At 36.6% G+C, this 11,574-nt stretch overlaps 2 non-coding genes across 2 annotated transcripts; both read right to left on the reverse strand.

The window, feature by feature from the left end:
* Nucleotides 1-3,439: 3,439 nt before the first annotated feature.
* LOC145117919 (small nucleolar RNA R71) lies at nucleotides 3,440-3,546 on the reverse strand. The gene has a single exon (XR_013712911.1). It is a non-coding gene; the product is annotated as a small nucleolar RNA R71 (small nucleolar RNA).
* Nucleotides 3,547-9,054: 5,508 nt separating this feature from the next.
* Nucleotides 9,055-9,161, reverse strand: LOC145117868 (small nucleolar RNA R71). Its single transcript, XR_013712861.1, has one exon. It is a non-coding gene; the product is annotated as a small nucleolar RNA R71 (small nucleolar RNA).
* Between the last annotated feature and the right edge of the window lie 2,413 nt (nucleotides 9,162-11,574).

Consider the following 11,574-nt stretch of genomic DNA (forward strand, 5'->3'; position numbering starts at 1 on the left):
TAAGTGTTCAAGAGTGGCATTTCCAACTCTATATTGAATTACATGGTATGGATGAGCTGTTCCAACACTATCGAATTTTATTTTTATGCCATCCTAAAGTAATGTCCCGGCTGCCACGACATGGTTGACACTTTCCTATGTCGTGGGGGAGATTTTCATCACATCAGGAGGCTGCCATTCTACTTTCCAATTCTGTTTCCATACTTTAGAGCAAGCTAGAGATCCTACACACGATTCGAGATGCATCTTCTATCCTAGGGGAGTATGTTCCTTTATTTACCTTTTACTGCTTTTAAATTATTTTATGCATACAATGAGGGCATTGTATGTAATAAGTGTGGGGCAGGGGTCGAAAAAAAAAATTGCTTGAAACGTAGTAAATTTTAAAAAAATTTAGAAATAGATTTGAAATATTAATCTAAAAATTGAATCTAGTAATAATTTGAACTTAATTTGCTAGTGTTATAAGGGATGATCCAATGAGAGCTCAAATGTTTAACTGAGCCAATGTATGTTATGTTGTATTTGTGGCTTCCCATTCCTAGTGAAAAGCCATGAGATATGAAAGGTAATCTGGTAGTTTATATAACATAATATGTTTTGCAGCCTAAACCTGAAATCTATCAAGGAGAGCTTATGTAGTCATTACGCTTAGACTAATACCTTTAACCAATAAGGGTTGAAGTTAAGCACCCTTGCTTAAGCATGTAGGATTTGAGTAAAAAAAGTGAGATACATGAAAAAAAAAAAAGAGAAATTATCAAAAAGTTGAAGAATTTTGGAGCTATCAAGTATGAAGATCAAAAGATCAAAAGATCAAAATTCAAAATAATCAAAAAGTTGAAGATACAAAAAATCAAACAAAAAGGTGGTGAATTCAAAGAAATCGATGATCAAATATCAAAGAAGTGAAGAATTCCAAGAGCTCCAATTTGGTATCTAAAGTTGTAATTTCTAGATTATGTATGATTGGGTTGCTTAACCAAAAATACCTTGAGGTTAAGAAAGAGTTTTGGGGATTGATTCGGAGGATTGCAGAAATGAGTGTCGTATAAACTAAGGGGTGAAGGTTCATAAGGATTGTGAGTATTTAGGATTGGGGAAGTTGTTAGGATTTTAGACACAAATATACGCATTGAGGTCTTGGTATAATGGCTGAGTTCAAAATGGACTGTTCTATATGATGGTGGTGATGAAGGATTGAATTAAAATTAATTAGTTTTGCTTGAGGGCAAGCAAAAGATAAGTGTGGGGTATTTTGATATGTGCATATCTACACATATATTTTACATCATATCTTAATACTTTTAGCTATAATTATGATTATTATAGAACAAAAGGTACTTATTATGTTTAATATTTATTATGTAGCATAAAAGACATGCTCGGAAGCAACATGGAAGCTGGAAGCAGGAAATGCAAGCTTAGGCAAGAAGAAGACACAAGAAAGATGTTGTTGGACAACTTGACCCCTCGTCAGTACTTTGACCATATCTCATGACTCGTAACTTCGATTGATGAGATTCAAAATGATCTGAAAACTAGACACAATTACGGATGACTTGCATTTTTTGAGAAAAGCCGGATTTTCAACCACCACGACGTGGTGAATGGAATCTTCGCGATTCTTGACGCCGACTTGGAGAATACGGGATAAACTTGAGGACCACGACGTGGTGCCTTTACCACGTCGTGGTGTCGAGATTTTTGGTAAGTATATATATCTCGGACATTAGGTCGATTTCAGGAGAGAGAGAGAGGGCTGAAGGCTGCGACTATTAACAAAAAAATACCCTTCCAAGACCCCTTTGAGGGCAGAATTCAACTAGTGATCATAGGATAAAGAGATTGAAGCAAGGATTCGCATCTACACATTCGGTTTGCCTAGTTTAATCATGATTAGTCTAGTTTCCCTTATGTTTATGTGTTTCCCAACTGTGATTATGGGCTAAAAACCCTTGCTTTCGTTTAGATTAGATGAACTCCTAAATACTATGTGTTGGTTTCTTGTTTGATGGATTGATGAAGTTGGTTTTGCTTTAAATATTGTTTGATAAATCTAAACCTAGCTAGTTAAAGTTTCTATCTTTATTTCCTAGTCTCAAGTTTTGTGTAGTTAAACTGCAGTTAATTGCATGAAAATTGATTTACCTAGTTGTTTATGACCATTAAATTGCTAGAGCTAGAGATTGACCATATCCTAGTGTAGGTGATAAGTTAGTTGCTTAAATGTGTTTGAGAGCAGTATTTGATCATAATATTTGCTTGATTACTAGACTTGACCATAGAATAGTATTCTGTAGATTCTATCATTCAGAGTCCAAATTACCTTTAAAATCAATTTAGTATCCTTAACTTGCATGATCATTTGGGTTAAAGTTATTAAATTGACTTATGCTAGTTAGTCTGACCATGATGACTAGTAACTTTTATTTGGTAACTAATGGAATTAATCCATTGACTTGAAATCAACCATAGGAAAAAGGAGGGATTCGAAGCTAAACGAGAGTATCTTTTATTCTTGGTTTTAAACTGTCTTTCTAGTTGTTTACTTTAGTAATTAGTTTGTTATTTTAGTTTAAGTTTTTTTGAACTTGTAAAATCAGATAAAACCCCCCATTTTAGTTGTTTTTCTTAGTTTAGCTTTTAGTAATTATTTTATTAATTAAATACTGTTCCCTGTTATCGACACCCGACTTACCCAAGCTATACTATAATCTGATTAGGTACACTGCCTATAGGTGCATAGTTAGTATAAGTTTGTTAGGTTATAAATTTAAAAGTTGATAGGTATAATTTGTGCACATCAAGTTTTTGGCGCCGTTACCGAGGAACGGCTATTTTAGTTGTTAATTTAATTTCTTTAGGTTAATCGATCCCTTTTGTGGGGTAAAAACCGCAAAAAGTTATTTTTCTGCATTTATTTTTTCTGTCTGATCTGTAACCACGTCATGGTCATCATCACCATGTCGTGGTCACGTTGCAGTTAGTTTCTAGTTCGTTTTTAGCTTTTGTTCCTTTTACACGTGTTTTTCTAGTTTTTTTTAGCAGGAAATATGGGGGACATCACGACCATGTCAATGGAAGACTACAAGAGATATATGAGGAAAGAAAAAAGATGGGGTCTTGATCCACCAAAAATCCCAACCACGGCAAAGTTTGAACTTCCGAGGCACATTATTATTATGTTAAGGGAACTACCTTTTTATGGGAAGGAGCATGAGGACGCTTATGAGCATATAGAAGAGGTGGTGGATATTTCACATTTTTTAATGCACCTAACGTGAGTAAAGATGCAGTGATGCTTTGACTTTTTCCGGTCACCTTGAAGGGTGAAGATAAGGAATGGTTAAAATCACTTCCCTTTGGAGCAATCACGACATGGGCTGATTTTAGGACTGAGTTCATAAACCAGTTTACCCCTCCTTTAAAAGTGGCAAAGCTTAAAACAAATATCCAAAATTTTCAACAATTACAACGGGAGTCGCTACACGAAGCTTGGGAGCGTTACAAGAGATTGTTACGACATTGCCCTCAACATGACTTCAATGTACAACAAGAAATCTTGATATTTTATGATGGAGTCAATGTGTGCACTTGTCAACTTCTAGACTCGCAAGGGCCCATGACAAAAAAGAATCTGGCTACAAATAAAGCTTTGATTGAAGAATTCGCTAAGCATTCAAGAGAGTATCACAACTCAAAGGAGGATTTCACTAGAGGAAAGTCAAGTAAAGATGGAGGTCAAGATACTATCAGTGCTGTAATTGCAAAGCTCAACGCAATGGAAGAAAAGATCACAAAAATGGGTGGACCAATTCATGATAGATGTGGAGCTTATGGGGGACCCCATTCTACTAAGGATTGTGAGGTGGAGTACAAGAGAGAACGAGATGTGAAAGAAATTCAAGAACTTAAGCATGATCTCTACCAAATTGAGCAAGTCCAATCAGAGAAAATATCTGCTCTCGAGTCAATGTTATTTAGATTCATGGAAGCTATCGAAAACGACATGATGCTATAGACGCTATACTTAGAGAACAAAAAGAATCTATTTTAAGTATCTATACGCAAGTGGTGCAATTAACAAGGCTTGTACAAGAAAAGCTACCGGATTCACCTTCACGAAAAATCGAGTCAATCCAAAATGCTCAATCCATGGCCGTTGATATAGAAGAAGAATATGAATTGGTGCATATGAAGGACCTTGAAGAGGAGTCTAATCAGTCACTCGAAGTAAAAAAGAAAGAAGAAGAAGAGTATCATGAAGCTGCCCAGTCGCCACGACGTGGAGGCAATAGTGCCACGTCGTGGGCAATATAAGAAGATTATGATTTTTCTGTTGTTGAGCCGTATCGACCACCTCTTCCTTTCCCATCTCGTGCCAAGGAAAATTTGGTGAAGCAAGGAAACATAATGTTCATGGAGCATATAGAACTTGAAGAGCAATTGGAAAAAGAAGCGAATTATTCAAAACCTCCAGTTTCAACGCTTATGACTTTTGAGGTGTTTGCTTTTACAAGACCACCAGATCAAGTCATAGAGCGGATTGAAGAAAAAGAAGAAGAATATGATGAACCTCATTTTGACAAGAAAAACCCGGAAAGGGACAAGACAAAAGCTAAAGACACGGGAATGAGGAAAGAACCCAAGCAGAAACATAAAGAAGATGTCAACCCAACAATGCAAGAAAGATCAAGAAAGGCATTCAATAGAAGGGTTGCTTACAAACGAGTAAGGTTCAAGATGACGGAGAATATGGAGGTTACACTTCCACCTGACGCAGCGTAGAGTGGGAAGGAGACCAGCTAACGACTCCTCAAAAAGAAGCGCTTCTCGGGAGGCAACCCGATTTTTATGAGTTTGCGTTTTTGTTTCCTTTTGATTTGTTTTAGTTTTTAATTTTTAGTTTTTTTTAGTTTAACCGAATGATGATGTGTTTCTCTAGTTCTCGATCTTATTTTGTAGCGTTAAACGAAAATGAAGAAGTGAAGGAGCTTAATTTGAAGAAGCCATGCGATTTTTGAAGATCATAATTGAAGAACAAGTTTTTGAATAAGTGTGGAGTTCCTACATAATGAAGAGAAAAGCATTTTGAAGCATATTTACTGAAAAGAAGACAACACGACGTGGACATCATCAACACGTCGTGGCAGTGGTTCAGCACATTTTTTTTTCAAGAATGGTTCTTTAATTTCATTCGATCCGGCACATTTGCATTCACAAGAAGAAGCTTTCCAGGTATTATATTTAGAGTCCGAGTGAGGGTATTATTGACGAAAGAAGGTTCTTTATAGAGAAAGATTAGAAAACGACGAGAGAAGCGAGATTTGAGCAATTTTTCGGGTGTTTGTTTGCGTCAATAAGTGATGAGTCACGCCTACCAGCTTCGTACATTCGTTGGTGCCACTTATATTCCAAAAATCAGCTCATTCTGGCACTGAATATTGCAATTTCAAGACCAACACGTCGTCGTAATCCCCACCACGTCATGTTGTCGCAGTCAGAATACCAGAAAAATAATTTGTTTGAGCCACCACGAGGTGGTGAATTCCGCCACGAGATGGTGCTTTTCGAGTCTGTTTTTCGAGTCTGATCCCGTACTTTTAGTAGTCTAAGTGTTCAAGAGTGGCGTTTCCAACTCTATATTGAATTACATGGTATGGATGAGCTGTTCCAACACTATCGAATTTTATTTTTATGCCATCCTAAAGTAATGTCCCGGCTGCCACGACATGGTTGACACTTTCCTATGTCGTGGGGGAGATTTTCATCACATCAGGAGGCTGCCATTCTACTTTCCAATTCTGTTTCCATACTTTAGAGCAAGCTAGAGATCCTACACACGATTCGAGATGCATCTTCTATCCTAGGGGAGTATGTTCCTTTATTTACCTTTTACTGCTTTTAAATTATTTTATGCATACAATGAGGGCATTGTATGTAATAAGTGTGGGGCAGGGGTCGAAAAAAAAAATTGCTTGAAACGTAGTAAATTTTAAAAAAATTTAGAAATAGATTTGAAATATTAATCTAAAAATTGAATCTAGTAATAATTTGAACTTAATTTGCTAGTGTTATAAGGGATGATCCAATGAGAGCTCAAATGTTTAACTGAGCCAATGTATGTTATGTTGTATTTGTGGCTTCCCATTCCTAGTGAAAAGCCATGAGATATGAAAGGTAATCTGGTAGTTTATATAACATAATATGTTTTGCAGCCTAAACCTGAAATCTATCCAGGAGAGCTTATGTAGTCATTACGCTTAGACTAATACCTTTAACCAATAAGGGTTGAAGTTAAGCACCCTTGCTTAAGCATGTAGGATTTGAGTAAAAAAAGTGAGATACATGAAAAAAAAAAGAGAAATTATCAAAAAGTTGAAGAATTTTGGAGCTATCAAGTATGAAGATCAAAAGATCAAAAGATCAAAATTCAAAATAATCAAAAAGTTGAAGATACAAAAAATCAAACAAAAAGGTGGTGAATTCAAAGAAATCGATGATCAAATATCAAAGAAGTGAAGAATTCCAAGAGCTCCAATTTGGTATCTAAAGTTGTAATTTCTAGATTATGTATGATTGGGTTGCTTAACCAAAAATACCTTGAGGTTAAGAAAGAGTTTTGGGGATTGATTCGGAGGATTGCAGAAATGAGTGTCGTATAAACTAAGGGGTGAAGGTTCATAAGGATTGTGAGTATTTAGGATTGGGGAAGTTGTTAGGATTTTAGACACAAATATACGCATTGAGGTCTTGGTATAATGGCTGAGTTCAAAATGGACTGTTCTATATGATGGTGGTGATGAAGGATTGAATTAAAATTAATTAGTTTTGCTTGAGGGCAAGCAAAAGATAAGTGTGGGGTATTTTGATATGTGCATATCTACACATATATTTTACATCATATCTTAATACTTTTAGCTATAATTATTCTTATTATAGAACAAAAGGTACTTATTATGTTTAATATTTATTATGTAGCATAAAAGACATGCTCGGAAGCAACATGGAAGCTGGAAGCAGGAAATTCAAGCTTAGGCAAGAAGAAGACACAAGAAAGATGTTGTTGGACAACTTGACCCCTCGTCAGTACTTTAACCATATCTCATGACTCGTAACTTCGATTGATGAGATTCAAAATGATCTGAAAACTAGACACAATTTCGGATGACTTGCGTTTTTTGAGAAAAGCCGGATTTTCAACCACCACGACGTGGTGAATGGAATCTTCGCGATTCTTGACGCCGACTTGGAGAATACGGGATAAACTTGAGGACCACGACGTGGTGCCTTTACCACGTCGTGGTGTCGAGATTTTTGGTAAGTATATATATCTCGGACATTAGGTCGATTTCAGGAGAGAGAGAGAGAAGGCTGAAGGCTGCGACTATTAACGAAAAAATACCCTTCCAAGACCCCTTTGAGGGCAGAATTCAACTAGTGATCATAGGATAAAGAGATTGAAGCAAGGATTCGCATCTACACATTCGGTTTGCCTAGTTTAATCATGATTAGTCTAGTTTCCCTTATGTTTATGTGTTTCCCAACTGTGATTATGGGCTAAAAACCCTTGCTTTCGTTTAGATTAGATGAACTCCTAAATACTATGTGTTGGTTTCTTGTTTGATGGATTGATGAAGTTGGTTTTGCTTTAAATATTGTTTGATAAATCTAAACCTAGCTAGTTAAAGTTTCTATCTTTATTTCCTAGTCTCAAGTTTTGTGTAGTTAAACTGCAGTTAATTGCATGAAAATTGATTTACCTAGTTATTTATGACCATTAAATTGCTAGAGCTAGAGATTGACCATATCCTAGTGTAGGTGATAAGTTAGTTGCTTAAATGTGTTTGAGAGCAGTATTTGATCATAATATTTGCTTGATTACTAGACTTGACCATAGAATAGTATTCTGTAGATTCTATCATTCAGAGTCCAAATTACCTTTAAAATCAATTTAGTATCCTTAACTTGCATGATCATTTGGGTTAAAGTTATTAAATTGACTTATGCTAGTTAGTATGACCATGATGACTAGTAACTTTTATTTGGTAACTAATGGAATTAATCCATTGACTTGAAATCAACCATAGGAAAAAGGAGGGATTCGAAGCTAAACGAGAGTATCTTTTATTCTTGGTTTTAAACTGTCTTTCTAGTTGTTTACTTTAGTAATTAGTTTGTTATTTTAGTTTAAGTTTTTATGAACTTGTAAAATCAGATAAAACCCCCCATTTTAGTTGTTTTTCTTAGTTTAGCTTTTAGTAATTATTTTATTAATTAAATACTGTTCCCTGTTATCGACACCCGACTTACCCAAGCTATATTATAATCTGATTAGGTACACTGCCTATAGGTGCATAGTTAGTATAAGTTTGTTAGGTTATAAATTTAAAAGTTGATACGTATAATTTGTGCACATCAAGTTTTTTGCGCCGTTACCGAGGAACGGCTATTTTAGTTGTTAACTTAATTTCTTTAGGTTAATCGATCCCTTTTGTGGGGTAAAAACCGCAAAAAGTTATTTTTCTGCATTTATTTTTTCTGTCTGATCTGTAACCACGTCATGGTCATCATCACCATGTCGTGGTCACGTTGCAGTTAGTTTCTAGTTCGTTTTTAGCTTTTGTTCCTTTTACACGTGTTTTTCTAGTTTTTTTTAGCAGGAAATATGGGGGACATCACGACCATGTCAATGGAAGACTACAAGAGATATATGAGGAAAGAAAAAAGATGGGGTCTTGATCCACCAAAAATCCCAACCACGGCAAAGTTTGAACTTCCGGGGCACATTATTAATATGTTAAGGGAACTACCTTTTTATGGGAAGGAGCATGAGGACGCTTATGAGCATATAGAAGAGGTGGTGGATATTTCACATTTTTTAATGCACCTAACGTGAGTAAAGATGCAGTGATGCTTTGACTTTTTCCGGTCACCTTGAAGGGTGAAGATAAGGAATGGTTAAAATCACTTCCCTTTGGAGCAATCACGACATGGGCTGATTTTAGGACTGAGTTCATAAACCAGTTTACCCCTCCTTTAAAAGTGGCAAAGCTTAAAACAAATATCCAAAATTTTCAACAATTACAACGGGAGTCGCTATACGAAGCTTGGGAGCGTTACAAGAGATTGTTACGACATTGCCCTCAACATGACTTCAATGTACAACAAGAAATCTTGATATTTTATGATGGAGTCAATGTGTGCACTTGTCAACTTCTAGACTCGCAAGGGCCCATGACAAAAAAGAATCTCGCTACAAATAAAGCTTTGATTGAAGAATTCGCTAAGCATTCAAGAGAGTATCACAACTCAAAGGAGGATTTCACTAGAGGAAAGTCAAGTAAAGATGGAGGTCAAGATACTATCAGTGCTGTAATTGCAAAGCTCAACGCAATGGAAGAAAAGATCACAAAAATGGGTGGACCAATTCATGATAGATGTGGAGCTTATGGGGGACCCCATTCTACTAAGGATTGTGAGGTGGAGTACAAGAGAGAACGAGATGTGAAAGAAATTCAAGAACTTAAGCATGATCTCTACCAAATTGAGCAAGTCCAATCAGAGAAAATATCTGCTCTCGAGTCAATGTTATTTAGATTCATGGAAGCTATCGAAAACGACATGATGCTATAGACGCTATACTTAGAGAACAAAAAGAATCTATTTTAAATATCTGTACGCAAGTGGTGCAATTAACAAGGCTTGTACAAGAAAAGCTACCGGATTCACCTTCACGAAAAATCGAGTCAATCCAAAATGCTCAATCCATGGCCGTTGATATAGAAGAAGAATATGAATTGGTGCATATGAAGGACCTTGAAGAGGAGTCTAATCAGTCACTCGAAGTAAAAAAGAAAGAAGAAGAAGAGTATCATGAAGCTGCCCAGTCGCCACGACGTGGAGGCAATAGTGCCACGTCGTGGGCAATATAAGAAGATTATGATTTTTCTGTTGTTGAGCCGTATCGACCACCTCTTCCTTTCCCATCTCGTGCCAAGGAAAATTTGGTGAAGCAAGGAAACATAATGTTCATGGAGCATATAGAACTTGAAGAGCAATTGGAAAAAGAAGCGAATTATTCAAAACCTCCAGTTTCAACGCTTATGACTTTTGAGGTGTTTGCATTTACAAGACCACCAGATCAAGTCATAGAGCGGATTGAAGAAAAAGAAGAAGAATATGATGAACCTCATTTTGACAAGAAAAACCCGGAAAGGGACAAGACAAAAGCTAAAGACACGGGAATGAGGAAAGAACCCAAGCAGAAACATAAAGAAGATGTCAACCCAACAATGCAAGAAAGTTCAAGAAAGGCATTCAATAGAAGGGTTGCTTACAAACGAGTAAGGTTCAAGATGACGGAGAATAGGGAGGTTACACTTCCACCTGACGCAACGTAGAGTGGGAAGCAGTCCAGCTAACGACTCCACAAAAAGAAGCGCTTCTCGGGAGGCAACCCGATTTTTATGAGTTTGCATTTTTGTTTCCTTTTGATTTGTTTTAGTTTTTAATTTTTAGTTTTTTTTTAGTTTAACCGAATGATGATGTGTTTCTCTAGTTCTCGATCTTATTTTGTAGCGTTAAACGAAAATGAAGAAGTGAAGGAGCTTAATTTGAAGAAGCCATGCGATTTTTGAAGATCATAATTGAAGAACAAGTTTTTGAATAAGTGTGGAGTTCCTACATAATGAAGAGAAAAGCATTTTGAAGCATATTTACTGAAAAGAAGACAACACGACGTGGACATCATCAACACGTCGTGGCAGTGGTTCAGCACATTTTTTTTTCAAGAATGGTTCTTTAATTTCATTCGATCCGGCACATTTGCATTCACAAGAAGAAGCTTTCCAGGTATTATATTTAGAGTCCGAGTGAGGGTATTATTGACGAAAGAAGGTTCTTTATAGAGAAAGATTAGAAAACGACGAGAGAAGCGAGATTTGAGCAATTTTTCGGGTGTTTGTTTGCGTCAATAAGTGATGAGTCACGCCTACCAGCTTCGTACATTCGTTGGTGCCACTTATATTCCAGAAATCAGCTCATTCTGGCACTGAATATTGCAATTTCAAGACCAACACGCCGTGGTAATCCCCACCACGTCATGTTGTCGCAGTCAGAATACCAGAAAAATAATATGTTTGAGCCACCACGAGGTGGTGAATTCCGCCACGAGATGGTGCTTTTCGAGTCCGTTTTTCGAGTCTGATCCCGTACTTTTAGTAGTCTAAGTGTTCAAGAGTGGCGTTTCCAACTCTATATTGAATTACATGGTATGGATGAGCTGTTCCAACACTATCGAATTTTATTTTTATGCCATCCTAAAGTAATGTCCCGGCTGCCACGACATGGTTGACACTTTCCTATGTCGTGGGGGAGATTTTCATCACATCAGGAGGCTGCCATTCTACTTTCCAATTCTGTTTCCATACTTTAGAGCAAGCTAGAGATCCTACACACGATTCGAGATGCATCTTCTATCCTAGGGGAGTATGTTCCTTTATTTACCTTTTACTGCTTTTAAATTATTTTATGCATACAATGAGGGCATTGTATGTAATAAGTGTGGGG

This window comes from Lactuca virosa, chromosome 5, assembly GCF_052849685.1.
Source record: "Lactuca virosa cultivar CGN04683 chromosome 5, Lactuca_virosa_CGN04683_v6, whole genome shotgun sequence".
In the NCBI taxonomy this organism is placed as follows: domain Eukaryota; kingdom Viridiplantae; phylum Streptophyta; class Magnoliopsida; order Asterales; family Asteraceae; genus Lactuca; species Lactuca virosa.